At 32.0% G+C, this 27,128-nt stretch overlaps 1 long non-coding RNA gene across 3 annotated transcripts in view; it reads right to left on the bottom strand.

Annotated features, from left to right (window-relative positions):
* Positions 1-27,128, bottom strand: part of LOC143232066 (uncharacterized) — a 146,981-nt gene that overhangs the window by 107,876 nt on the left and 11,977 nt on the right. For all 3 annotated transcript variants that reach the window (XR_013017361.1, XR_013017362.1, XR_013017360.1), the window contains exon 2: positions 11,358-11,547. This is a non-coding gene — a long non-coding RNA (uncharacterized LOC143232066). The remainder of the gene's footprint in view (positions 1-11,357; positions 11,548-27,128) is intronic.

The following is a 27,128-nucleotide window of genomic DNA, read 5'->3' as shown; positions in this document are numbered from 1 at the left end:
CTCACTCTTCCTTGCGTAGGGAAGACTTACCATCTAACACTATCTTAGGTATAAGTTATTAACTTACGCTATACTAGATAAAACGTCATTCATACATCAGTCGGTGTAAGAACAAAACCCCCAACACCAGATGGGTAGGGGTTCTAAGAACCATAAAAAAAGTCATCAGTGTCAGAAGAGACGCTCGAGAACTGTCGTTCAATCAGAAGCTTTTGGGATCAGCCTAAGGTGAAAAAAAAACACACAAAAAACATAATGTTGTACATGTTAAAGAAAAATCTGGTTCCTCTTCACGTTAGTGATCGTAAATTATCCGAATAATCTAGATGCAAAGTCAAGCCAGCAAAATCGTAACTTAAGTCTCTGCAGCTTTAATTTTAGTTTTGTGGTAGTAACCAAAGAAAAAAACAACAACAAGTCTTAAACCTAAATGAGAAGAATGAAGTTGAATTTCCAGCAGGAAAAAGTAAACAGGAATCTTACACAGGAATGGCATAATGTATAAGAAAATGAATCCTTTTTATCTTCATTTCGAAAACTCAGTTAATATGTCAACCCCTAATTAAAGGAATTAATTAATTTGTTTTGAATTCTTTATATAAAAGTTATTTACCATTTTCTTGGGTTGTTATGTAATATTTTTAAGACTAATAATGTTTCTTCTTAATTCTTAATAATTTTGTATTTTCTTAAGTATTATCCTTATTTAACATGCATGATTCAAAACTAAAGGAGCACTTCGCAAGATCTAACAGCAATACTAATATCAATTCATTAATCGATCATAGTTACTAATTAATATAAATGAGTAAAATATTGTAGGTAAAAATAGTTTTGAACAAAAATTACTAAACTTTTCACATTTACCAAACATTCAAGCATTTTATAAATTTAATAATAGTTTTATGCTATGTTTATTTGACTTATTGAATTTGTTTAAGCTTTCGTCAAAAATAGGTATTTAAAACCGAAAATTTGAAGTGTCAGATTTAACGAGTAAAATATTCTTTGCTCGACATCAGCTCATTTCCATAAAACTTCTACTTGATTTAGATTTAGATGATTTGGTGTGTTTTACCTAATGATGACTTTGTATTTTCGCGAGGGTGATGAAATTTCACGTTTTGATTAAGGAAAAGAGGTACAATAGCAGTTAGATTCGACTTCTTCTGGAGCAATCAAGTAGTAAATTCCACACTTCCGACATTTTCTCGAACGAAAACAGCTTCCGTAGTTGTGGCTGTATTTCTCTTTGTAAAGTGGATTACTGATTTTATGTATCTATTAGAATTGTCACTGAGTCGCAAATGGTAACGTACTTGAAATTTAAATACTTAATTATTATCCTGAACAAATATTTCAAAGGAAAAGCTATTGCTAATAATTACTTTGATTTCCACTAAATATTAGTTACAATATCGCTTATTTCTTTGTTATTAAGCACAAAGACCACTTTTAAAGTTATGAGCTCTCAAACTTATTGTTTAGCCACCAGAGGTGGGATTTCTTATAAGAGAGATTGTTATTTGAAAATCGGCAGTTCACTTTGAAACTTTAAAGGGAATTACTTTAGACATTTCATATGAGACTAGAAAGTTTACTTGAAGGTGTCAATTTAAGTGTATTTCAAAATATTCATATATTTTAATAAAGTTTCTTAGCAAATGACAAATAGAATAATAGTTTATTTTATGAAAATAATTTTAATACATGTGCAATATGTTAAACCAAGAGATACTTCTACATTAGATAGTGTACTGTTTTCATTAAAATGAAAATCTTCTGAAAATAAAGTTGTTTCAGACGTCATCTTTTATATAGGCAGTTTTATAATAGTAAAATATAATTAAACGATTAAAATAGTGTTTAAGTTACCACCAAGTCTACTAAAGAATTGAACGATAGCAGAAAAAGATTAAAATATTGTCTGTTTCCATAAAGTAGATAAATCAATTAATAAAAAAAAAATATTAAGCTACTGCCTACGTTTCGAATTAGTTTATGGAGGAATATAATGAAACAATAATATTATGTCTTCATTAAGTTGGTGATATTTTATTAAGTTGATTGTCAAGAAGACATAGCAAACGATGATGTAATTCAAAGGAAATCAAAGAAACTAGAGTATTTCCTGCTACTAAACTAGACCATAAATTATAAAATTCTGACAATCCATTTAGTCAGTCGACAAGGAAGTGCATAAACTTTATCATGAAAGTAAAAATATCGATTACATTTTAAATATAACTCGTTCCTGAATTAATCTACTTTCTGTTATATCATAATGTTTTAAATAAAAGTCAGCAAATATTTCTCCTGTTTTGTTGTCTATACACTTCATTTTATACTTTCAGCACATAGACAAACAATATTACTTTATACTTTTGTTACTAAGTAACAAAACACAGTTAGCAAAACGCACCGGCATTTCTGTGTATTAGAAGTTGTTAATCTAACTGATTTTTGCGAATAATCATTCCGTGAATGCGCCACAAGTTCATTTCATGAATGTTCTTAATTTTGATTGGCTGATAAAGATATTTAACAATGGTTGACTGTCCTGACTGCAATTTTCTGCCTCTTCACAAAATGTATTTATTCCAGTTAGCTATAAAATGTGAAGTTATGGTATACTTTAGTATGTGGGGGGATGGTAGTATGTATACAATTACTGCTGTTTCTAATTGTCCTTTGGTTTGGCCTGGGAGGGTCAGGTACAATTTTGACCTCTTCCTCCTGTATTTATGGTGTTTTTAATATTTCATGTAAAGAGCAACCTTTAAATGCTAAACGCAACATAAAAGACGATATTGTTTCACAAATGTTCATTGATGTGAATTCAAAACCCATAATCAGGGTCATGCACATTTGTGTTCGAATGTTCATTACTTACATAGGGACACAGTCGCTACTTAGATGTCACCTGCTGGTACAGCGTTAAGTCTTCGGACTTATAATGCTAAAATCAGGGGTTCGGTGCCCCTCGGTGGACTCAGCAGATATACTAATGTGGCTTTGCTATAAGAAAATACATATACACGCTATTTAGGTAGACCATATACTCCTTTTTTATCATGTTGTTGGCTTATTGTATGCGTATTTACATAAATACCCTTACAACACACTATATGATAAAACAATATGACGAATTAAGTAGTTTTAGCAATAGGTGGCACATTACTAAACTTATAGTACATATTTAAGGGTGAGAGGTACTTAGGCTCATTCTCGTCATGTACGATATAGCAATCTAATGCGCGTAAAATTTCGTTTTTACTTATATTTTCTTAAATTACGTGAATGAGCTGGTTAGAAGTCTCTCATGGAGTAATTGTATGTTTGCGGTTGTATTATAAACATTGAAAGCAGGTTTGTTTTGAATTTCGCGCAAAGCTACATAAGAGCTATCTGCGATAGCCGACCCTAATTCAGCAGTATAAAAGTAGAGGGAAAGCAGCTAGTTAGCACCACCCACCTCCAATCCATTGGGCTACTCTTTCACTAACTAATAATGGGATTCATCCTCACATTATAAATCTCTCACTGCTGAAAAGGTCATGTTTGGTGGGATAGGGATTTGAACTCGCAATCTTCATATTACGATATCAAACACGTTTAGGTAATTAATCATAATGTTCTATTTTTAACACTGTTATTCATTATCTGCAACCAGTGGTTGAAAAAGTAGGCACCTTTAACGATACATAATACAATTAAAATAAATAAATGAAAAAATATTACTACAAGAATTCCCACAAAGGCTGATGAGTAAACTTGTTTTTAAAACTTCATATTTTCAGCTCCCATAATGGTCAAATATCAATAACAAAAGCACAGTAAATCCCATGATGTCTAGATGAAATATTACAATCATTACATAAAAGAAAAACTGAATTTTCTTCCCAACTTTCCAAAGTAACAGCTTTTATTATTGAAGGAAAAAATACTTATTTAATCTACCAACCTACCTATCTATATACCTCTCTCGCTATTCACATAGTTTAAATTATGACTTAAAAAAACAACTGTGTGTTTTCCTATAGCAAAGTCACATGTGTTGTATCCACTAAGAAAAACTGAATCCTTGATTTAAGCATTGTAGATCAGACGATTTACCGCTGTTCAAGCGTGGAACCAGCGTATGGGGAAAATTTTAAAGAAAAACACTACTTAGACAAAATAGAAATTATATTGGATAGCTAATTAAACTATAATTTAGTAAGTGACGAATATAAAAACTCACAAGTTTGTAAATTTAGAAAAATCTAAACATGACAAGATGTTTTTAATAACGTTTTTCACTGTAATACAGTACATTGTGACGCTCTTGGTGAAAGTATGAAAACAACAACAACAACAACATATGTTGTGTGATCTATCAGCGAGAATGTTGCTTTACGAAATCTTTTGGTCCAGTATGACCAGTTGGTTAAGGCGTTTGAGTCTTAATCTGTGGACGCGGGTTTGAATATCCACCTCACCAAATATGCTCGCCCTTTCAGCCGTGGGGGCGTTATAATGTAACGATCAATCCCAGTATTCGTTGGTAAAAAAGTAACCTAAGAGTTAGCGGTGGGTGGTGATGACTAGCTGCCTTCCCCTAGTCTTACACTGCTAACTTAGGGACGGCTTACGCAGATAGCCCTCGTGTAGCTTACAACTCTAGCGGGTGTATATTGCCAGCTTTATTTTATGCGTATAATAAGTTATAAATTATTTATTCAAGATACATTACTCTTTCTCTGAAAAAAACGTGATTTGAAAATTTGTCTGATAATTCACAAAAACAAATAAACTCACAAAAAACTGTACACATAGTTTGGTTGAATTTAATAGGAAATCACACAAGAAGATACCAAAGTACAATCAAACAAGTTAAATTTACTATTCTAAATAACACTATGTAACACAAATTTTGTTCCTGGATAGTATGTGTTATTTCTTAATTGTTTAGGTTGTAAAAGTACAGAAAATGGCCATTATTCCCTTCAAACTTTGTTTTTGTGACCTGGATAATGAAATTTAGAAATTAACCTAATTTATATGTAAAAACGGGCAAATTTGCACATTTTCACTTACATAATGTCTGAATAAGACAACATATGAATCAATATTTACATGTATTTATACAAAATTTATGCAAAAATGTTTAGAAGTGAGTGTTTTTTCGAGATTGACGACTGTAACGTAAATCACTTTCACGTATCAGCCCCTAAATATAGTATCCTATCATGTTTTCGTTATACACTCTCAGGCCACAAAAGCAAAGTTCGAAGAGAAAAATAGGTCTTTTCCATTTACTTCCGGCATAAGCAATTTGGAAATAACACTTTCTGCCCAGGAACAAGAACAAGTAAAAATTTTGTTACATAGTGTAATAGTTCATCAAATACTTTGCTCAGCACCAGTGATGATGTAATACAGATAGGTGAGCCGAAACGAGATTAGTTTAACCTTTTAACATGTCTTCCAGTTACATAATGAAGGTACCAGCATATAAATAAAATGCTTTTGTTTCAGATTATTACAGGACGCTTATAACACATCTTTTTTTTAATAAGGCATATGAAGAAATGTTCTAACAGAATTAATATGCCGACTTTAGAATTTTTAGTTGATAGATGCACCGGCCACGTGGAATTGAATTAATTTACCTAGCAAAACGTCGGTCATTGTTATGTTATTATAAATCCCAGGAATTGGAACGTAACTCCTGCTGTGGAGCCCGTCACCAAAAGCACCGCAAAACTTGTGGCAAGTACAGTAAGTGAATAGATTTGCTACGACCACGTGATTGCAAATCATTTCGAGGCAAAATTCCAAGTGTTTGCAATTAATCCTAAATGAAAATTTATTGTAAAACAGACGAAGTATTATAAAAATGTGGGTTACAAATGTGAGAAGTAAACATCGGGGTAAGAAGAGGTGACCTTTTATTATAAAGCAACCTTTTGAAAGATGATTCACCTTATAAAATAGAAGTTTTTATCTAAAAACTCTAGGAGTTTAAATAATGCAGATATAATATGTCTTGTCTGATGGAGACATAAACCCATGTTATATAACACTATATAAGTATCTTTCCAACGGTATATTGACTGGTGAAGAACCTACAAGTCAAAGCTATCTAAGCGAGCAATCTAAAAATACAAGGAAGGAAATGTATAATTACATCTTCTCTTCTAAAGGATGATCTTAGTGAATCATCTAGTGCAACAAATATGTAGATCTAGTTGCATGGTGTGTTATTTTCATTAATCAGGATGTTTATTAAACATATTTATATTAAACAATCTTCAGTTCACTTAAGAAGACAAAGGTTTTAGGAAATCTTCCGTTACTTGTGTTTAATTATAGTAAGATAAAGTTCAGTTTAATAGTACAAATAAGAAACAATATGTTACAAACACCTTCACAAATCTAGTCCCATGCTTTCCTAAAATCACAACGTATCTTCCCAAAGATAGTAATATGATAAAACACGTGTATTTGTAAATACAATACACTGCAAATATCACATCATATACCACCCCATATGCAGTATTTAAACATTGGAATTATTTTAGAGTCGTTTTGAAGGCCAGTTAAGGTTTATTCTTTGTAATGGTCATGAATATATACTGTACGATTTACATTGGAATCCCGATTTAGTACCAGTGAGTTCATGTGACTAAATTTGTTTTTTGTTGTGGTTTTTTTTTTGGGGGGCACAGTCATAAATCAAATTAGTTTTATTATCAGTGGTGGTTTAATAATAATAATGATACAAATAATAGTAAGCACGGTTCCTTTAATGTTTCACATTATTACGTTTTCGATGATACCTTCATGAACTCACTAGTATCAAATTCAGATAGGTGTCTTGAATATGAATATTCAAACAGGTATACATACATTTGGGATAGTTAAATCAGTGTGAAAGGGGAGTGTGCCCACCTACGGCATATGGACAAGATACCAAGATTCACACATTTTATAAGCAGTTTAAAATCGTGTAAAGAAAAATGGCATGACTTCTTCGGGAACCTTCTGTAAAACTCCTGTAAATAAAATCAACTTTTACGGTAAACATTCTGTATTTTCTACTATGTTCTTGCTCCTAGTTAGAATTATTTTTTATATAATGTAGTGCATCTAGACTAAAAAATAAAAATGGGGAAAATATTTTAGAATGCGATAGATAACACAAGATTTACCTACAAGTACTAACTATTTAAAAGCACGTAATGCATGGTTAACCGAGAGCAGCGCCTTGTCTATGCGGGCTGATGCGGTTGGTTGCCGAAGCTATCACGTTGGAAGAAACATCACGAAAAGAATAAAACAAAACAGTGAAGGGAACAAACAGCAGGTTTGATGCTGGTCATTAGCCCCAGATTTCACGAGAAGAATTAGAATCCACAGTGGTTGTCTCATGTCAGCTACACAGGCCACATTAACCTCTACCGTGTATCAAGGCGTACACTAAGCTAACTGCTGTATCAATCTATATGATAAACATATACAAATGCACATATGTATCCACACACACGCATCCTCGATAAACATAAAATATTTGTTGTTAACGATTCAACTTGTTCCAAATACGTCCTTTGTACACTCAGGAACACTTAACTAAGTGAACCATCGTCATGAAACCTCATATGTCTAAAATTATTTTCCAAATACTGAGGAGGAAAAATAATAATATTTTGGGAATTATTACTATAGAATATATATTTGCACATAAAGCCAAATAATCTTATAAATGAATGCTCACCAGCGTTTGACACCAATTTTTGTGTTAACAAGCTATACTATAGGTCGAGTATAGCTACAAAAAGGGCTATTGTACCCTATCCACACTGAGCTGTTAAACCATGGATTTTAGCACCGTAGTTCCACAAATGTATCGCCGACTCTTCGGATGACATTGTAATAAGAGCCGACGATGTAAATATTTTAATTATTTCTATTTCTATTTTGTATTTATGACAAATATACTAAAGGTATCTGCCGCTGTCCATAATTTTCATCTACAGCCAACACCTATCACACAAACTAAGAGAGTGACTGTAACTCTTATAACGTACCCACGACCTGGTGCGCAGGAAATAATTTATGGTGTTTTACAAACTCGAGCTCCGATTGCCAAATCCAACCCGCGCTCAATTTATTTTGAAAACAAAACAAAAACAACAAATAATGCATATAATACAAAATAAGTTGCTTCCACACATCCAAATATAAGACTGAATGATGTTTTTCCCACACAACGTGGGATAACATATATTATATTCGTATATTGCTTAAATTGTGCACTACGTACAATAGCTTCCAAGTTAAATAGGAATAAAGATTTTTATATATGCGTTCGATTATTATCAACTTGTTTAACTTGGACTCGGTAAACTTAGTTTAAAACTTCAGTGACAATCGGCTGTGTTACTGGTGGATTTTATTTGCTTATTGCTTCATTATTATTGGTTTTATAAAAGATTTCACTTGCTATCTGCTAGGAGATTTTACCCGTCCAAGTGTGGTTTCTCAAACAGGATCACGATTAATCGGAATTCTAATTCATGTTTACTACAACTCACTTCATTTTAAGTGTCCATAACGTGCTAATCGCCAGACCAATTTATTCATCCAAGTAAAACTTCTCAAAAAAAATAACACAATCTGGTGAAGATTAGGTAAATTTCGAAATATAAGACTCCTATAATTATTTGGGATTTAGTGAATATATGATGCTAAGCGCCTAATGATTTTCCTACTCAGGAAAGTGATCATGCTTTGAGGAAAATTATAAGCAATTTATAAGTAAGATTTTCGAATCAGCTGAGTTCTACGAGTTAATCGACTGGCAATCGTTTCGGTTTTTGCTTTTCTCGGAACATTTGGAAATACTCTAGAAATACGAATATACTTACACAATAGGCACAGGTAACAAAAGAACAAACATGGTCACGTAGTTTTGTAATTTATTGGTTTATTTCTTTTCCTTCCTCACTACATAACAACACAAAATATCATGTAATCATGGAGTTAGTTCTTACCACAAAAACATTTTTTAAATTAGCAGAAACAGCTCATACGTTTTTACGTTTATTGTTTATGAGACAAAGGATTACAGCTCTAACAAATGAATACATCGTCTTGTCTCTGTCTTGTGCCATGATTTCACACAGAAACAGCCGTTTCCTCCAAATCAGGGATTTTAAAAATAAAATATGTATATCTTACGTATTGAAAGCACATTAAGAAAACATTTCCCACATTTGTATAGTTATTTACCTACTACGTTCATGTTATTTGAGTTATTACATTCTTTACAAGGTTTAACGTTACGCTGAAATTGAAGTAATTTTGATTTTAGTATATAAGTTATAAACTGACAAATTTTATGACAACTAGAAGCATATATAATGCAAGTTACCTAATATATAAATTTATCTTTGTATATGTCTTCTATAGCAGAAGTTACAAAAATAAGTTTATATATATATGTTTCTTGTTAAGTACAAAACTACATAGTAGGCTATATGTACTGTCACTGGTATCGTAATCCGGTTTTTAGTGTTATAAGCTTTAGGCTTACCGCTGGACCAGTGGATGACATGTAGGTTTGTCTTTTAATATTCACACAAGAGTACTTTTCGTAAATTTCGTATGAGAAATTTTACAGCTTTTTCAAAAGTTGAAATGTAGTGGCCAGTCGCGTTAATTTTTTATTTGATTTTCACTTAATAAACTTTATAACGTTCCTTTCCATATCAGTGTAAATTCTGAATAATTTTCTTTACACAAACGTGGTTTCTGTAAATAATATTCATAACTTCAGAATACGCATGTCCTTTCCTGATTAATAAATCTAACTTTTAGGATATATTATAACAGAAAATTGAAGACAATAATTCAGTATAAATAAAGGTTCACGGTGAGACCAGAAAGACTGAGAATGCTCGGGTGGTTAGGTCGCTCGACTCATAATCGAAGAGTCGGGGGTTCGAATCCCCGCCACACCAAACATGCTCGTCCTTTCAGCTGTGGCAGCGCTATAATATGATGGTAAATCCCACTATTCTTTGATAAAAGAGTGGCCAAAGATTTAGCAGTGGGTGGTGATGACTAACTGCCTTCTCTGTAGTCTTACACTGCTAAATTAGGGACAATAAGCTCAGATAGTCCTCGAGTAGCTTTGCGCGAAATTCCATAAACAAACTGAGAACAGAATTAACCTATTTGCCTTATCTTAGACTAATTATAAAATGTGCCAAACATTTTCTTAAAATTACCTAAGTTAAATCTTAGTTTTTACTTAATTTAAATGGTGTATTATTGATGAATAAATTGAAAATATTATTGTAACTACTCATTCTGTTTCTCCTTATCAAAGTATTTTGTAGAATTAATATTTTATTTAATTCTTAGTCACAAGTACAGATGATGAACAAATTTCCCCTGAATACCTTTCTGTACGATTAAAAAATTATTTATAGCTGTCGAGTTCAGAACAATTTCCTTTCTAGATCTAGGCCCTCGAAGTGGCATAGTCTGTGAACTTATTTTGTTAAAAACCGGGTTTCGATACCCGTTGTTAGCAAAGCACAGATAGCCCCTTGTGTAACTTTGTGCATAACAAACAAACATTTAGATCTATGTTTCAAAGAAAAAAGATCGCTATAGGTGAAAATATCCCGAATGTATGTTTTAGAATCAAATTCGCTATAGATGCAATGTTCAAAATAACTTCCCCTTCAGATGTAGATTTCAGAAACATCTTTTTTATATATACACGGCTCAGAACATCTTCTTCTTCAGATATAAGTGTTAAAAGGAACGGATTAACTAAAGATATAAAGTTCAAAGCAATTTTCTCTTCGGATAGAGGTTTTAAAAACAAACTCGCTACAGATATAAGGTTCAGAGCAACGTTTTCTTCAGATAGAGGTTTTAAAAACAAACTCACCACAGATATAAGGTTCAAATCAATTTCATCTGTAGGTATAGAGTTTATTTTTAAAAACGTCCTCTGTACATGAAAGTTCTAAAAAAAGTATTATACATAGTGACATAAGCGTCCCCAGAATTTTCTTTGAGAGATTCTTTTCTATTATATGTATGTAAATTCATTTTAAAAAAATATTTTACACTATATTTTATAATATGAAGTAGTCATATTGCCATTGAATCTTTCAGTTCATGCACTGTATTGTATTTTATTGAACTGGTGTGAACAAACAACCAAAGCCTTCCGAAGCTTATGTACTTGTCGCAGCGTAAATAAAATGAAAATATCAAAGACTTATTTTGGCCAAAACGTAATTTTACGATGTGTTGTTTCTTTGGTAAGTATAGTATAAATGATATCGTACTTGTCTACTGGCATTGTCCTGAAAGTCGGGACCGCTGACGATTAAGTCCATTTCAATACGTTTTGGTTGTGCTAGCAATGTTAGATTCTTCGTGAGACTTCAAGTATGTATGGTGGCTCATGGAATTATTGTTTACTGGTAGATCGAAAAGGAGTTCGTCTGGGGCCCTGAATCTTCCTTGACAGTGCCCCTGAGTAAGATAAGAACAACTTCTTATATAAGGCTATATTATATATATATAATGGTGGATGGAATGCTAACTTAAAGAAATAAATGTATTTAACTTACTTACCTCCAAATGGTGGTACATTACTTTTATTTTTCAATTTTTTCTTCTTTACTTTGGAGAGCAGCCACCTTCCCACAACCGTCTGCAGACAGTAAAATGTGATGTAGATGTGCGACGTGGTGAGATTGTGCACTCACATCTCGCTTTCCTAATTTCTATATCTGTTATTTTAATTTATATTGCTATTCCTTTTCTTTATTTTATTTCTTTATGTGAGGCTGGCGAATAGAGGATGAAACTGATAGACGCTGTATCCCCACAGCAATGTGGGTCCTACTTCTCTAGCCACCTCCTAAACCTAGGTTACATTTTATATCCCACATAATAGCTTGTACCCTGGGATCCTTTCAATAAGTGCAGCGTTTTTTAATTTTTAATTTAATTTTATTTTGGTTTGTTTTTGGTTATAACAAACTAATATATATATATATCCACACATATAAGTTTCAATAAAAGTTCTGATTAGAAGTAAAACAAAAACTCATCCGAACATTCTGAATAACCACATCTATATACAAAGTGAGTTCAGAAGAACTTCCTCTAGAGAAGATGAGTAAAAAAAACCCTGTAAGTACAAGTTCCAAGACACCTCATATATACATATATATGTATACATATATTGCTGAAAGTAATACCATTCACTGGGTACAACATGTATAGAAATGTAGTGTGAAATCAGCTCAATAACTGTCATTACAATTACGAAAACTAAGAGATTAATCTTTATGACTTCTACATTTCTATTTAACAAATATCTAATGTCACATTGTTTAATTTATTTCAGTTTGTAGAAAAATTTATCCTAAATTGGAAGTATACAAAGTATCTACGTCAAAAAGTTGTAGTAAGAAATATATTTAATTATTGTTATTGTGTAAGGCAAGGCTTTTTTCTCAATAAACTGTTCAGGTCAATAATTAGACATAACTGATGCTTATAATGGTTACCCGCCTTAGCGCTCGATCCACTATATAGTGTAACTGTAGTCTGTCTGTAGTTACCATAGCAACAACATCACAAGAGAAAATGACGTTTTATTCAAGGTTTGAGGCGTAACTTCTTTCCTGACTTAGTAAGTTTCTACTATAGGTTTAATGTGACAAGGTTCACGTATTTCACTTCTTATTCATCTTGCTTAAAGACCTTATTGTGAACAATGTTATCGCGTAAAAGTTATCCTTCAAGGTTTAGCGTTAATTTATTGTATGTAACATTTTGACTAGGCTTAACAAACAGTTTATTAATAATTATTTTTAAGGCTTTGTATGCTCATTTTCACTAAAGATATTCAATCATGTTTCCTTAAGCTCTTAACTGTACTGAAGAGCACATTACATTAATTTTATTGCTAGACTTAAGCATATTAAATGGAAGACGTGTGTTATGTTTATAGTAATTATTATATGTTGGACAGTATAATAAACATATATGTAAAAACGGCTGGTATGGGTAGAGAATGCACTATGTAGAAGAGCGAACAACATTTCAACCTTCTTCGGTTATCGTCAGGTTCAGAAGGAGGTCGAAACGTTGATCGCTCTTCTAGATAGTACTTTCTCTATCCATACCAGCTGTTTTTACATATATATTTTTCTCTACAAGTGGGTTTTTCTCGTCTTCACAGAGTGTAATAAATAGTATAGTTAGATTTAAGTGTGTTATATTATATAATAAGAAGTACTGAAATGTGTTAAATTATATGGCAAATTTTACGAGTATACTGAAGTGTGCAATAAGTATTATAGCAAGAATTGAGAGCGTTAAATAATACAGTGGATACTATATTATGTTATATCATACAGTGAACATTTACCATAGTAAACTATGTTTAATTGTACACTTAATATCATGGTAATACTTAGTTGTATTAGGCCGTAAGTACGTTCACAGCGAGTATTATGTTAAAAGACTTATGTTCGTTCTTTACAACAATTATTGTAGTCAAACATAACTGAATTCAATTACTTACACTAAACAGAACGATATGTTAAATTAACTATATTAATTAGTGGGCTGCAATTCATTCCCGATCTCTATCGGTAGTTTGCTTTGATCAGAAACTAATGATAATTACAGATAGACTTAAGACGTTAGTTATTAGAGTATCATTATAATCAGACGTTTTGAATTTTACAGTAAACATTACTGTCAGATTTAAATGTATCATATTTTGGTGTACAAACAATATTCTGGTTTAAGTGTGTTCGTTCGTTTTGTTAGAATCTTACCGAAATCAATGTTTTGGTTTGAATTGTGTAAGCCAATATCCAATTTCATCATGTTTGGTCAATATTACATCAACATTCTCTACTATATTGGTAAATCAATGAGAGAAACACAATATATTCAAGTATTATATTGAAGTATGAAATAGCAAAGGACTAGGAAAAACGTGATTGATCTGTCATTAATAAAAGTTCGCAGATATAAACAGAAACGAAATCTGAGCTCTAGCTTATAAAATTTGTAATACATAAAACTCATAACTTGAAAAAAGGCAAGTAAAACAAGTTAAATATATTTTCAATTTAAATGAGCACTAAATAAGAAACGACAAATACAAAAAAATTAGAAGTAAAGAAAAACTGACAAAAGCACAACAGTTGTACACACAAAAAATATTAATCTTAAGAATATGAAAAGTACAATTGTACAATAACTATTTTACTTGTAAGAATATGGAATCTGAGCTTTTACACTACCGACATAATAACAGTGTATTAATTTTCAAACAAAATATACTCCAATACTGCAGAAGTATTGCTTTCAAGAAAAGTTAACTAAATGGAAAAGCTTTAAACCATAAGTTAAAACAGTTATGCTTTTCATCCTCAATACTATTTCTTGATACACACACATATGTATACAACTGTGTGCTGTATAAAATACATTGACTTGAATCTACAAATGCTAATGTTTTTGTAAGAGAGGAAGTAATTGATGCACTGAACTAGCGAGAGTTAAATAAAGAACTTTCCCCTAACTTGATAGAGAGTCTATCTTTAGCGCTCTGGTTTCACCCTCATTATCCTAACAATGACTTCTGAAATTATCTCTTTCAATAATACAAATATAACCAGTACAAAGTGAAATTTATTAATCGAAGATTATCTTTGAAGGTAATGGTTCTCTTAGGTAACACAGAACTATCATCGAAGACTAAAATATCTACTTTGAAGATTATGCCCTCAGCCTGTGCGAGAAAATACACTCCTGAAAGAGATCAGATGGATTAATCAAGAATTGCCTTAACCTCCTAAAACATACCTCTTACTGAGGGTCATAAACACAATAAATAAAATAAACATTTTACTGAAGGTTATGCATGACCTTAGAAGATAGAATTATTTGGTAAATAAAGGTTGCGTTTGAGAGTGTTGATATCACTGTAAAAAGGATTGATTGGTTGGTTGGTTGATTTAGTGTTTTATGGCACCAAACATCCGGTAAAAAGTTAAAATTAAATTTAGTAAAATTCATAAAAGGAAATTAAGGGAAAACAAAACAAAGTTTTTTAAAAAAACATAAATAGCATAAAACCAATGTATACATCTAGTCAACAGCAGTAAGATAAAAACTGCACTAACACAAGTTCTAAAGGACTTTCTGCTGTATATTTATATGCAAAAACGGCTCGTTTGGGTTGAGAAAATATTTTACATAGAAGAGCGAACAACGTTTCGACCTTCTTCGGTCATCGTCAGGTTCACAAAGAAAGAGGTAACTGACCGGAAGCTGACCACGTGTTTGAAAGGGGTTGTGTAACTGAGTGTCGGAATGTAGAGGGCGGTATTAGATGTTTGAATATATAATTTTATTTATTTTATTATATTAATATAGGTATAAAGGCGTTCCTTTATATTGGTTTATTTTGGGTTTAAGTTGTTGTATAAATAAGGCTTCTTTAATTTTGCGTTTGTTTATGTTTGTTTCTTTATTTAGTATTTGAGTGTTTTCTATGGTTATGTTGTGTTTATTTGACTTGCAGTGTTCGAAAACGTGTGAAGGAGACTATTTATGTTCTTTGAATCTGGTTTCCATTTTTCTTCTTGTTTCTCCAATATAGAAGTCGTGGCAGTTATCACATTGTATTTTATAAATAATGTTGGTGTGGTGTTTGTCAGTGTAGTTTTTATATAGTATAGACCTCAGTTTTGTGCCTGGTTTTTGAATAAATTTGGTATTAACTGGAATGTCATATTTTGTTACTAGTTTTTGCCAAATGTTGGTTATTTGTTTGCTGTATACCATATATTCCTGACATCAGCAAGCCAAATAAACACAACATAACCATAGAAAACACTCAAACACTAAATAAAGAAACAAACATAAATAAACGCAAAATTAAAGAAGCCTTACTTATACAACAACTTAAACCCAAAATAAACCAATATAAAGGAACGCCTTTATACCTATATTAATATAATAAAATAAATAAAATTATATATTCAAACATCTAATACCGCCCTCTACATTCCGACACTCAGTTACACAACCCCTTTCAAACATGTGGTCAGCTTCCGGTCAGTTACCTCTTTCTTTGTGAACCTGACGATGACCGAAGAAGGTCGAAACGTTGTTCGCTCCTCTATGTAAAATATTTTCTCAACCCAAACGAGCCGTTTTTGCATATAAATTTCTCAACAAGTGGGTTTCTCGACATCACTGATTTCTGCTGTATAACTGTAATAATCATAACTCACCAAAAGGCACAGTCACCTGAAGTTGGCCTTTCCAGTCCTGTTTCCAAGTTATTTGACGTTATAGCCATTTTCAAAAAGGAAAGTAATAAAAAGATTTTAAAAGACGTGGAGCAAAATTATAATAATAACTCTCCAAGATGACTAACGGGTAGTTCAAACAGCAGCGTTAGTCACCTGAAGTTGGCCTTTTCAGTACTGGTTTCGAGTTATTTAATGTTACGGCCAGTTTCTGGTCTATCACTGAGTAGTCATAATCTTTGTGAATAAAATAAGCCTGTCAAGAAATTCCATGTTTCGCAGGAAATTGAGAAAGCATCTTTTGCACAGTAATACTTGCATTGCTTAATATTTGTTTACAGAAAAGCATTACAGTTTCTTTAACAAATTGTACTTTAATCTAACAGTTGTTTACATGTTTAAATTTAAACACACAGAACATTGAAATAATAACATAACTAGCTTAACTGTGTTTTTCTTGCAACTCTCGCTTTGTTAATATATATAAGAAAAGTGCTAAGTGGTAAGAACAGTAACCTAAATACTTCTGTTTCTCAGAAAATGAACAATAAATACGTGAAACATGAAGTATGAACAAAGAACTCTGTTGGTTGTGACGTGTATATTTTATAACCATTGCTTTTCACCTACCACAAGGCCGGCTTTAGTCAGTATAATATATCACATATCAAATGTATATTTATAATCTGCTAATAATCAAGTCGCGTACTGAAGTTATATAACAGCTGTTTCTGTATAAAACGTGGATTAGCTACCTTTTCGTTCTATAAAATGATCATCATATAATCTAAATATTTAAGTTTTTTTGTGGATTATTTATTGCTAAAGTTCAGTTACTGTTTGTTAGCTGCAAAATCGAATATTGTGAAACAAACTTCTCGTATTGTTTAAGACAAAAATTAATGCGTTCATATACGGTACTCAACCGAATAACTTTAGCTGTAGTGGAACATACAATAGACGTAACAGTTTCTCATCAGTTAGTTGCAGTAATTCTAGAAGTGAAGTGACTGCTAAGAAAAATGGAAAATATGTGTTCACATTCAACAGAAAAATGACATATAATTAAGAACTCTTTGCTATAGCTATGTTTGGAATAGCTGAGATACATTTTTCTGTAAGAGTGCAAAGTATTCCTTATACGATGTTGAGTACAGATATTGAAAGGGGTGAACTTTTCTTTCACATTTGTTATATGTTATGGGTATGCTTTTTTTTTTCGCTGGAAAAAAGAAATACTGTGTCTTATATTCGAAACAATTTCTGTAAATCATGTTGCTGTTCTTTTGAGTCTAGCATGGCCTGGTGGTTAGGAGGCCGACTGGTCACCGTACAAGGTCGCTCTTTCAGCTGTGTGGGCATTATAATGTTACGATCAATTCCTTTATTCGTTAGTAACGAGTAGCCCAAAAATTGATGGTGGTTGGTGTTGATTAGTTTCCTTCACGCCAGACTATAATTTTAAGATTAGGAATAGCTGGAACAGACAGCCCTGCATAAAACTCAACAAACAAACAAAATTATATTTTACCTTATTCTTTAGCGATGGACTAATAGAGAAAAGGTAATGTACTTAAAGTAAAAATCGCAATTTATGCCTCATATAAAGTCCTTAATCATATTTTTCATTCTGTACATGTTTAGAGCCTCACTGTGTTGTTGCAGTTGATTCCTTCACGTCCAGTTATGTTCTATTTGATGGTTGTGATCTTGACAATAAACCTGTATAGTGATTTTCATCGCCAAAGGCTCGATAATAAGACTGTTATGTCAAAATAACAACACTGCTGTCTTCAGAGTTCCTATAAGCTTGACCAGTATATCTTAGTATGGAAATACATTTTCCAGCGGTTTGAGATATGTATGGATTTAACGGGTATGTCGTGTAAGAAACTTGTTTACGACCTGTGTCGATTTTGCAGACGGATATCCTTATTGATTATTTTGATTGCTGTTGTTTAGGGCAAGTGGACAGCTTTTGTCAATGACCATTGTATTCTGGATTCTCACTTTTAAGTGACAGTGCTCTGCCAACCACGGCTAGGGTACAATTTAGAGTACTACTTTAAGAGATGGTCTTAGTGCTCCAAGTTAATTCCAATGTCTTTGTTTTCCAATGCCATTAAGTATAAGAGAAATCCTCGGTTTAGAAAAGCCAAATCCCCAAGCTGAATAGATATTTATGATCGAAGTAGATGAATATTTTGTGTCGGAAAGGGATATTGCATACCCTTCTAAAAATACTCAATTTTCATTGACACCACATTACCTACCAAGCAAGAAATAAAATCAGAATATTATCCTGATTAAAGAAGTTCCGCTGCATCTTTATATTGGTTGTGACTTTTACGCAACTTGCTGATTTGTATATCGAACATATAACAAAATATAACTTTAGGGCAAGTAAAACGTTTGCTTTAAAAGTCTTATATAAAACACTGATTTCATTAGCGATTCACTAGAACAAGTACCAATAAAAATGCAATAGAAGTTAATGGCAGAAAATACATGTATTTAATTATATTCTGATATGAATGGAAAGTCGAAGAAGAAATAACCTGAAAATTATAAAATAAATCATTCTAATGTCTTGAGCCTAGTTCGTCTATAAATATTATATACACGAGCAGAAACATTTGTTACTTTTCAAATTCCCCCCTGGGTTTCGATACCCGTAGTGTAGCTTTGTGCTTAACTTAAAAAAACAAAAACACAAATCTCTTCAAACTTTCGTTCAAGCAGGAAATACTAGAGATTATAATGCCTAATAAATAACTATCACGTGATGAGTATATTTATGTTAAAAAGCCTAAGCCACAGCATTTCAAAAATACCACTACCATCTTTTACATTTTTAATAATATACTCATAGGCGGTTTTATTAGGATCCAACATGCATTTGTACAATACTCCATTTGTTCGCTTATTCTGAAGAGACTCATCATAGCAGGTGATTATTTTAAATCCTATTAACGCAGGTAGCTTGTTATATGATGACAAGTACATAACACAGAATATCTGAAAATAGTACTTCCTGATTTTCAAAAATGGAAATTACAGTTGTGGTCCGTAGCGGAATATCGTTAGCAGAAATTTTTTTTTGTCCAGCTTTGCCAATTAAAGTGCAATACGTCTGCTACAAGAAACAACTGAGGCTGCCAACTGCTAATGACTGAGCGAGAAAAACCACAACTGAATAATCTTTGTTAATGTATTGTGAGTTGGAGATTTACAAAATATGTCAACAGTCATCAGGATTCGACTTTCTATAACCGTACTATGCGAAAATATCAAATGCCAATCAATAACTAATCCAAAACCAGGTTTTTATATCAGATGTTAACAGTAAAGTGCAGTTGGATTAATACTTAGAAGTAAAACCGTAAACAATAAATGACTTAATGCTTATGACGACAAAAACAAAGTAATTAAAGAAAACCACATGAAACACTTAATATTGCTTGTGTTATTCCGTTAGTACTGGTTCCTAGAGGTGGAGTAATGGCATAAGAAAAGTTGTCGGACACGATTTGGTCTTTTTTTATTATCTTAGAACGGCGAAAAGAAAATAATGAATGTAACTAAAAGTTGTGGCTGACTGCGTCGACTCAAACCTGTATTTCCATAATGACGGTTTTTTTCTAGACAGCACTGTAATAATTCTCCAGGCTAATAAGTTTGTATTTTTATAATTGGATTAGGAGCGTAACAATGGCTTCAGTCAACTTCTTTGGGTAGCACAAATGTTGGATCTTCATCAGACTGAGCATTTTTTGCAGCAAACTTCAACGTCATATTCTTTATATTAGCGGACAGTTAATCAATCGTAAGCCATCCATCTTAATGAACGAGATGTAACTTAATATGTATACTAGGTAGAAAGTAAATTGTTTGTTTGAAAGTAAAGTCACATTGGGCTATCTGCTGTTCCCACCGCGGAGAATCGAATCCCGGATTTTAGCGTTGTAAGTTCATAAACTTACCGCTGCCATACCGGGGGATTAGATGGCAGAGGGAAAGAGATTAATGTATAGTAATATCTTTAGATTACCTATAACCGACATACTATCCAATCTGTGCCAATAAACTAGAACCTATGAGCGATGTTAGTGTTTTAACGATGCAGGTTTTAGTTTAGGAGTAAACATATGTTTACTTCATTATTGATCCCCTATCGTCATGATATTTCCATTCATTCTTTTCTATTACGTAAATAAACACGTCATGACAAAAACATGTTATCTTTTGAACAATACAATCAGCAGAACTGATAATGCAATCGATCATTTTGATCGCATTTATAAACAACAAATTAACTACAGTTCACAAACCACGGAACTGGTACATGATTATTAAGGATGTGATTCTATCATACAAAATATGGTTAAAATTCTTATTGGTAATTCAAAAACTTTAGCTACGTAACATTGAGTATCAGATAAATTATATTACAGTTGTCTAGATAACAGTTAAAAACTGAGAGCAATAACAATATAGTATTTGTTTATTCGTTCTAGAATTTTCACACAAAGCGATACAAAGGATTACCTGCGCTAATTTTAAACTGATAACAAAAACTAGAAGAAAAGCAGTAAGTCAACGGCACTCGTTACCAACTCTTCACCTTCTACTGTTTGTTTGCTTGTTTTTGAATTTCGCGCAAAGCTACACGAGCTATCTGCGCTAGCCTTTTCTAATTTAGAAGTGTAAGACTAGAGGGAAGGCAGCTAGTCATCACCCCCCACCGCCAACTCTTGGGCTACTCTGTTACCAACGAATAGTGGGACTGGCCGTCACAATATAGCGCCATCATGGCTGAAAAGTTGAGTATGTTTGGTCTGACGGGGATTCGAACTCGCGACCCTCATATTACGAGTCGAGTGCCTCAATCACCTGGCCATGCTAGGCCATCTATTGTCTGACTGACGTTATCCTTACTGTGAGTAAACATGATCCCAAACTACTGTTTGGCGTCAACGGGATAAAAAAAATCCGGGGATTCACAGTCCGGGAACGCTAATTAAAAAACTACGTCCAACCTGATGATATTGTGAAATGTATAAGAATATGAAAAGAGACTGGTTATATTTTCATTTCAAATATTTAATTTGGTTGTATGATATCGTATCAAAAACGTGTAGCAAATTATTTATAAAATGTGTAGCCAAATATTGCAAGTTTTGCTATACTGCTAAACAACACAATCATTCTTATAACTCACTATATTTACAAGATTTATCTATTTTTACAGTTTCATATAGTTTAGACAAGCAGCACAGCTGTAATGTATATACGTATGTATAAGATATCGTTAGAAGTGTTGTGAATTTCGTTACGATATATAATAATTTAACACTATTTTACCACATTATTTTTCTACAAGATTTGTGGGCTAGTTTTCTGAATGTGGACAATACATTGCCACTACTACGAAGAGATCTTTAAATATTTGTTTGATACTTTGGGAAATAACTGAAGAATTGGGTATTGCTCTACGCATGTTTTTCTGGTTGGTTTGTTTGTTATAACAAACGCCCCCACGGAAGAAAGGACGAGTATGTTTGGCGCGATGGGGATGCGAACCCGCGACCCTCAGATTACGAGTCGCACGCCTTAACACGCTTGGCCATGCCGGGCCGTTTTTCTCGTATGTTTTTGACATGTTTGTTAGCAAATCCATCTCAGTTTTTATATAACTGAATGAATCTTCTTGCAAAATAAATATATGCATTATGAGAGAATATATTTAAATAGTGATTACTGTTCGCCACGTGATTATTTTATTGGTTTCAATTTGCGTTTTACCAGAGATGTAAAAGGTTAAAATATTTAGGAGATATATGTACAACACAAGGTGTATTGATGTATATACAACACATGATATATTGCAAGACAAACATAATTCAATAACGCTAACCTTTCTCACTGATATGCAAAACTGTTTGTGTGGAGTTCGTAATGTATAAAATATATGTTCGCTGGTCCACTTAACTTATTTTGGCACCCATCCATGTGTATGATATATTGCAAGTTTTTATCTACGATGAAAATAAATAAAATATCATCATATCTTTGTGTCTACCTGCTTGTAGCTTTTATTTCCTTTTAATCAGCACAAAACTCCCATCTAAAACTAAACGCCATGAAAAGTTGTTTGTTTTTTTAATTTCGCGCAAAGATACACGAGGTCTATCTGCGCTAGCCGTTCCTAACTTAGCAATGTAAGACTAGAGGGAAGGCAGCTAGTCATCACCACCCACCGCCAATTCTTGGGTTACTCTTTTACCAACGAATAGTTGGATTGATCGGACGTTATAATGCCCCCACGGCTGAAAGGGCGAACATATGTGGTGCGACGAGGATTCGAACCTGCTACCCTCAGATTACGAGTCAAGCGCCTTAACCACGTGGCCATGTCGAGCCAAGGAACTAACCCTTTTGACTTAACTCATATTTATCTTATTAAAGACTAGAGCACTGCACCTATTGCTAAGTGATTTGTCTTTAATTTTGAGGTGTATTCGATTCTATCCTTGAAATCTTGTAACGATTCTTAAGTGATTAATTTATAACTTTGAGGTACTCTAACGACTGTTAAATCATTTGTTTCTACTAATGAGTCATTATAACGATTGTTGAATAATCTTTTTTTAATTTTTAGGTTTTGTAAGATTACTAAATCATTTGTGTTTACTTTTGAGCTATTGTAACGATTGCTAAATAATTTGCTTCTAATTTTAAGATAATGTAACACGTTCTTTCCAGTCGTTATTTACTCAATGTCAATTTATAAAGGGCAATTTTATTTTGACCGTTAATTTAATTCATTACAACTTCTTCAAAACGTATTCAGAAATGATCAAAGAATTCTAGGAAGATTATGCTTGGTGTGATTGTTAGACAGAGCTTCTTCTTGCAAAGTAAAAAAATCATCTTGTTTGTATCTGAGTGTTTGTCTTTATCTAATGTAATTCAAAATAGACAATAGGCACTTTAAAACGTGTACATTTATATAGAAGTGCATTCATATATACAGATTTACAGTTGTGCATTTATCTTTTGTCTACGTTTGTTTCAGTATGGTTTCTTTTTTTGCATGTGATGTGTATTTTTGACTGTATCGCGCAACTCCCATCTTTCTCGAAATTTGTGGAACGTTCTTGAGTGTAAAATTCAACAATAATTATTGGACAAAATAATTGTATTTTTTGTCTGTTTGTATATTAAAATATATTTGCGTTAAAAAAGAAAATTGTATGTATCAATCTTGTTGGCAAATATCATAAATTTCATGCATATTAACATTTAATTAACTTCGAAATTTAAATTCAGATTTTCAAGTCATTTGAAATAGTACTTAACGTCCGTAACATAATAAATCGGAGACTCATCCGAAATAGGTTATGATACGTAAATATATAATATTAAATAGCTTTGTATTATCTTGCAACTTCATATTTTTGGTGACACTCTAAGTGCAGCTTATGATATTTAAATGGTTCTGTTGAATTACTTTTTGTGTAAATACAGTAATTTAATTAAAGTCACGTTCTTACAAAAATCTGACGTTCATCAAATGTATCTACGAATACCTTCACCCAAGTAGACTTAAAATTGTAAACTAATTCATGAACATTTGTTAATACAAATTATTTTATCCTCATTAATCGTTATGTATAGTAAGTAAAACGAGAAAATTTAATTTGACGAAGCTATGTGTGTGACCTTTGCCTTAATTATCTTTATAAATGTAACAGTACTGTTTGTTGTACGTCCAAGTAACTACTTCTCACTGTATGGATGAACGTCCATCAAATTTGGTATGGAGGTTCATTAAGCCCATGCAGGGGGTACATACATATTTGCGATTCACATTTATTGTTTTGTAGTTGTTGTTTTTACATAACTTCAATCCAGCGGACAGGTACCCTAGTTAGTACTTAATAAACTGCACCGATTAATACAGATACGTCATTCAAAATGCTTTCGTTTAAATTTTCAACTTCATGATCTGAACAAAATAAGAAACAGAAATAAAGTTGAAGGTTCAATGAAGAGAGAACGAGGCAGTTATAAAAATTTCAGAACGTATATATTTTACAATGCAAAATATCGATTTAATTCGAGTTGGCTGTTAAATACATGTTTAAAATTTAAGCGCTCATTAATTTGCGATATTAGATCCTAAGATTGGTTAACACAGTTTCGAGAAATGAAATTAAAACACAAAACATTTTTATATATATTGAAAAACAAAAAATCTCACTACACATAGTTAAGCGATATGACATAGATCGCTTCAAAATAATTTCTCGATTCTGTACAAAAAATACTAGAATTTAGGTTTTTGATCTGATAACGTGTAGATTGTTAGCACATTTTCTTTATCAAAAACCCACGTCTGAAAATTATTACTGATAATTAAGGTGGAAAATTTCGAAGAGCTATTACAATAATGATTATTTCACGGAAACTTTAAAAAAGGGTAAAATTATAAAAAACAAAAATATCACAATATCACAAGCACTCCAAATATTTTTGTAATAACTATTTTCGTTCATAAATATAGAAACTATCAATATTAAACTCGTTAAGAGTAAACAAATATTCATGAGCATGCTGTTAAAAGGTAATACATAATGCATTCTACTAACACTTTACGTTTTGAGTAACTCACTAGATTACAATAGCTGAATACCCGCATGGGTGAGGCATGAAGTAATAGATTCCCAGAATTTATAGTTACGTTGCTATATATAAACAAATTTTTCAGTGTAACTATAGATTAAAAAAACAACGACAAAGGGCAATATAAGTTAAACATTTCAGTATCTACAATTCCTTGTATTATTCTTACAAAAGAACAACTTACACGTATTTGACACCTAACCAACTTGTAATTCATGTACCGATAGATGTCTGTCGGCACAAACATTACTAACTGAAAACTTGCTAGAACTTCCAGACATTTTCAAATGTTATGTTTCCTATGATAAATTAATTAAAATACTAGACTTTATTTTTAGTAACTGCAAAACAACAATATCGCTACGTTTGCGACAAGCAGTTAATTAGCTGAGATCAAAATATTTAACCGTGGTTTTACAGTTTCAAATTTATTGTTTATTGCACATTAAATGTTGCTGTGGAAGAACACAATAAGTAAAACTATCAAAGGGTTATACTTAAAAAATAACTGAAAATATGATAAAACTATGCTTCGTAGTAGTTAAACTTATTTGACAATAACATTAATTTAGAATTTAACTTCTAAATTAGAGCATCGTGGCTTGAAGCCATGCTGCTGGAACTTTCATGTGAGGCATATTACAAGCAACGCAAAAAGCCCTATTAAAAAAAAAAAAAAACGTTGGTTCGAAACCGACTGAAATATAAATCCAAATTTCATGGAATAACTTGCAAGATCAGTCTATTAGTAAATTGATAAAACAATATATATTATATATGTAAGGTTTCAAGATATATTTTTGAAACATTCTGGAATCCAATGATTAAGGGTACTGTTTTAATTCTGTTGTGATTGGATTACTAATACTGTAAGGTTAAAAGAGTTTTTCTATAAATATCATGCTATTCAGATTCTTATGTAGCAGTATATGTTATACATAGAATATATGACCATATAAGGCTCCTTTGTTAGTAGAGTAAGAAACATCACAAAATAATCCTATTCTCTGAGTCATATTAGACAAAAGTTTTCGAAGATATATGAGAATTAGGGTTTGAATATTAGCTTTTATAAATAAACAACTTACAATTAAAATCTGGTTTAAGAAAAAGTTGATTTCCGGTATAACATTGCATTATTCATTGATGAAAATTAAGTAGGATGCAAAAAAACCAAAAAACATAACAACATAGAAGTACAAACAACAAGAAACCAAATAACTCAAACCTATACATAATTCTTCAGCGCAGTCTAAGCTATTTATATCATAAATCCTTAACGTACATATTATAAACTACAAGATACTTGTGCAGTAAATAGAAATTGTAATACAGAACATTTCTGTAGTCTTTCACGCATGTGTTATAATGAAACACCATATTGCACTAGTGTGTACTTACGTTTAATAAGAGTTTCAACTATATCACCAGTCTCTTCAATGTGATCGCTCAAGAATAATTTATTAGTTTAAGATGGGGATTTGTGACCTAAAAGAATGGTCTACAATAAATTTATCCTGAAAAAGTATAGTTTATATGAATAAAAAAATCATTCGATTCTAAGTACTTGTTTAGTTTTAGTGTACACCTATATAACCTACTGGAGGACGTTTCTAAAAGACGTAAAATATGAAAAAAAATGAAAATCTGTTTCTAATAAATGCAAACTATATTACATAACAATTGCTTCTAAAATATAACATACGTTAAAAGTAATTTAAAACTACCTCTAGAAAGTGTAAATCCTAGGAAATGTAAACTACATTTTATAACATTTGTCTCTAGAAACATGAGACATAAAATGAATATTTGTCTCTGAGAAGCATGAATTTTGTATAGGTCACAATATATGTCTTCAGATACTCTAAAATATCTTAACAACACATTTCTTCAAATAAACAGAATGGCTGGAAGTCCGCGTTTCTATATAAATTTCAGTTCGTGCAAATTTCATACAAAGTGCTTATTTAACAGTGGTGTTTGAAAGAAGCTGGGTTTCAAACGCAACTATTTGATTAAAATATGTCTTAATTAAAAGACTGGTTGGAAATAACTCGACAAAAACATTAACAG

The sequence above is a fragment of the Tachypleus tridentatus genome, chromosome 11, assembly GCF_004210375.1.
Source record: "Tachypleus tridentatus isolate NWPU-2018 chromosome 11, ASM421037v1, whole genome shotgun sequence".
In the NCBI taxonomy this organism is placed as follows: Eukaryota; Metazoa; Arthropoda; class Merostomata; order Xiphosura; family Limulidae; genus Tachypleus; species Tachypleus tridentatus.
This window is presented reverse-complemented; position numbering and strand designations above follow the sequence as displayed.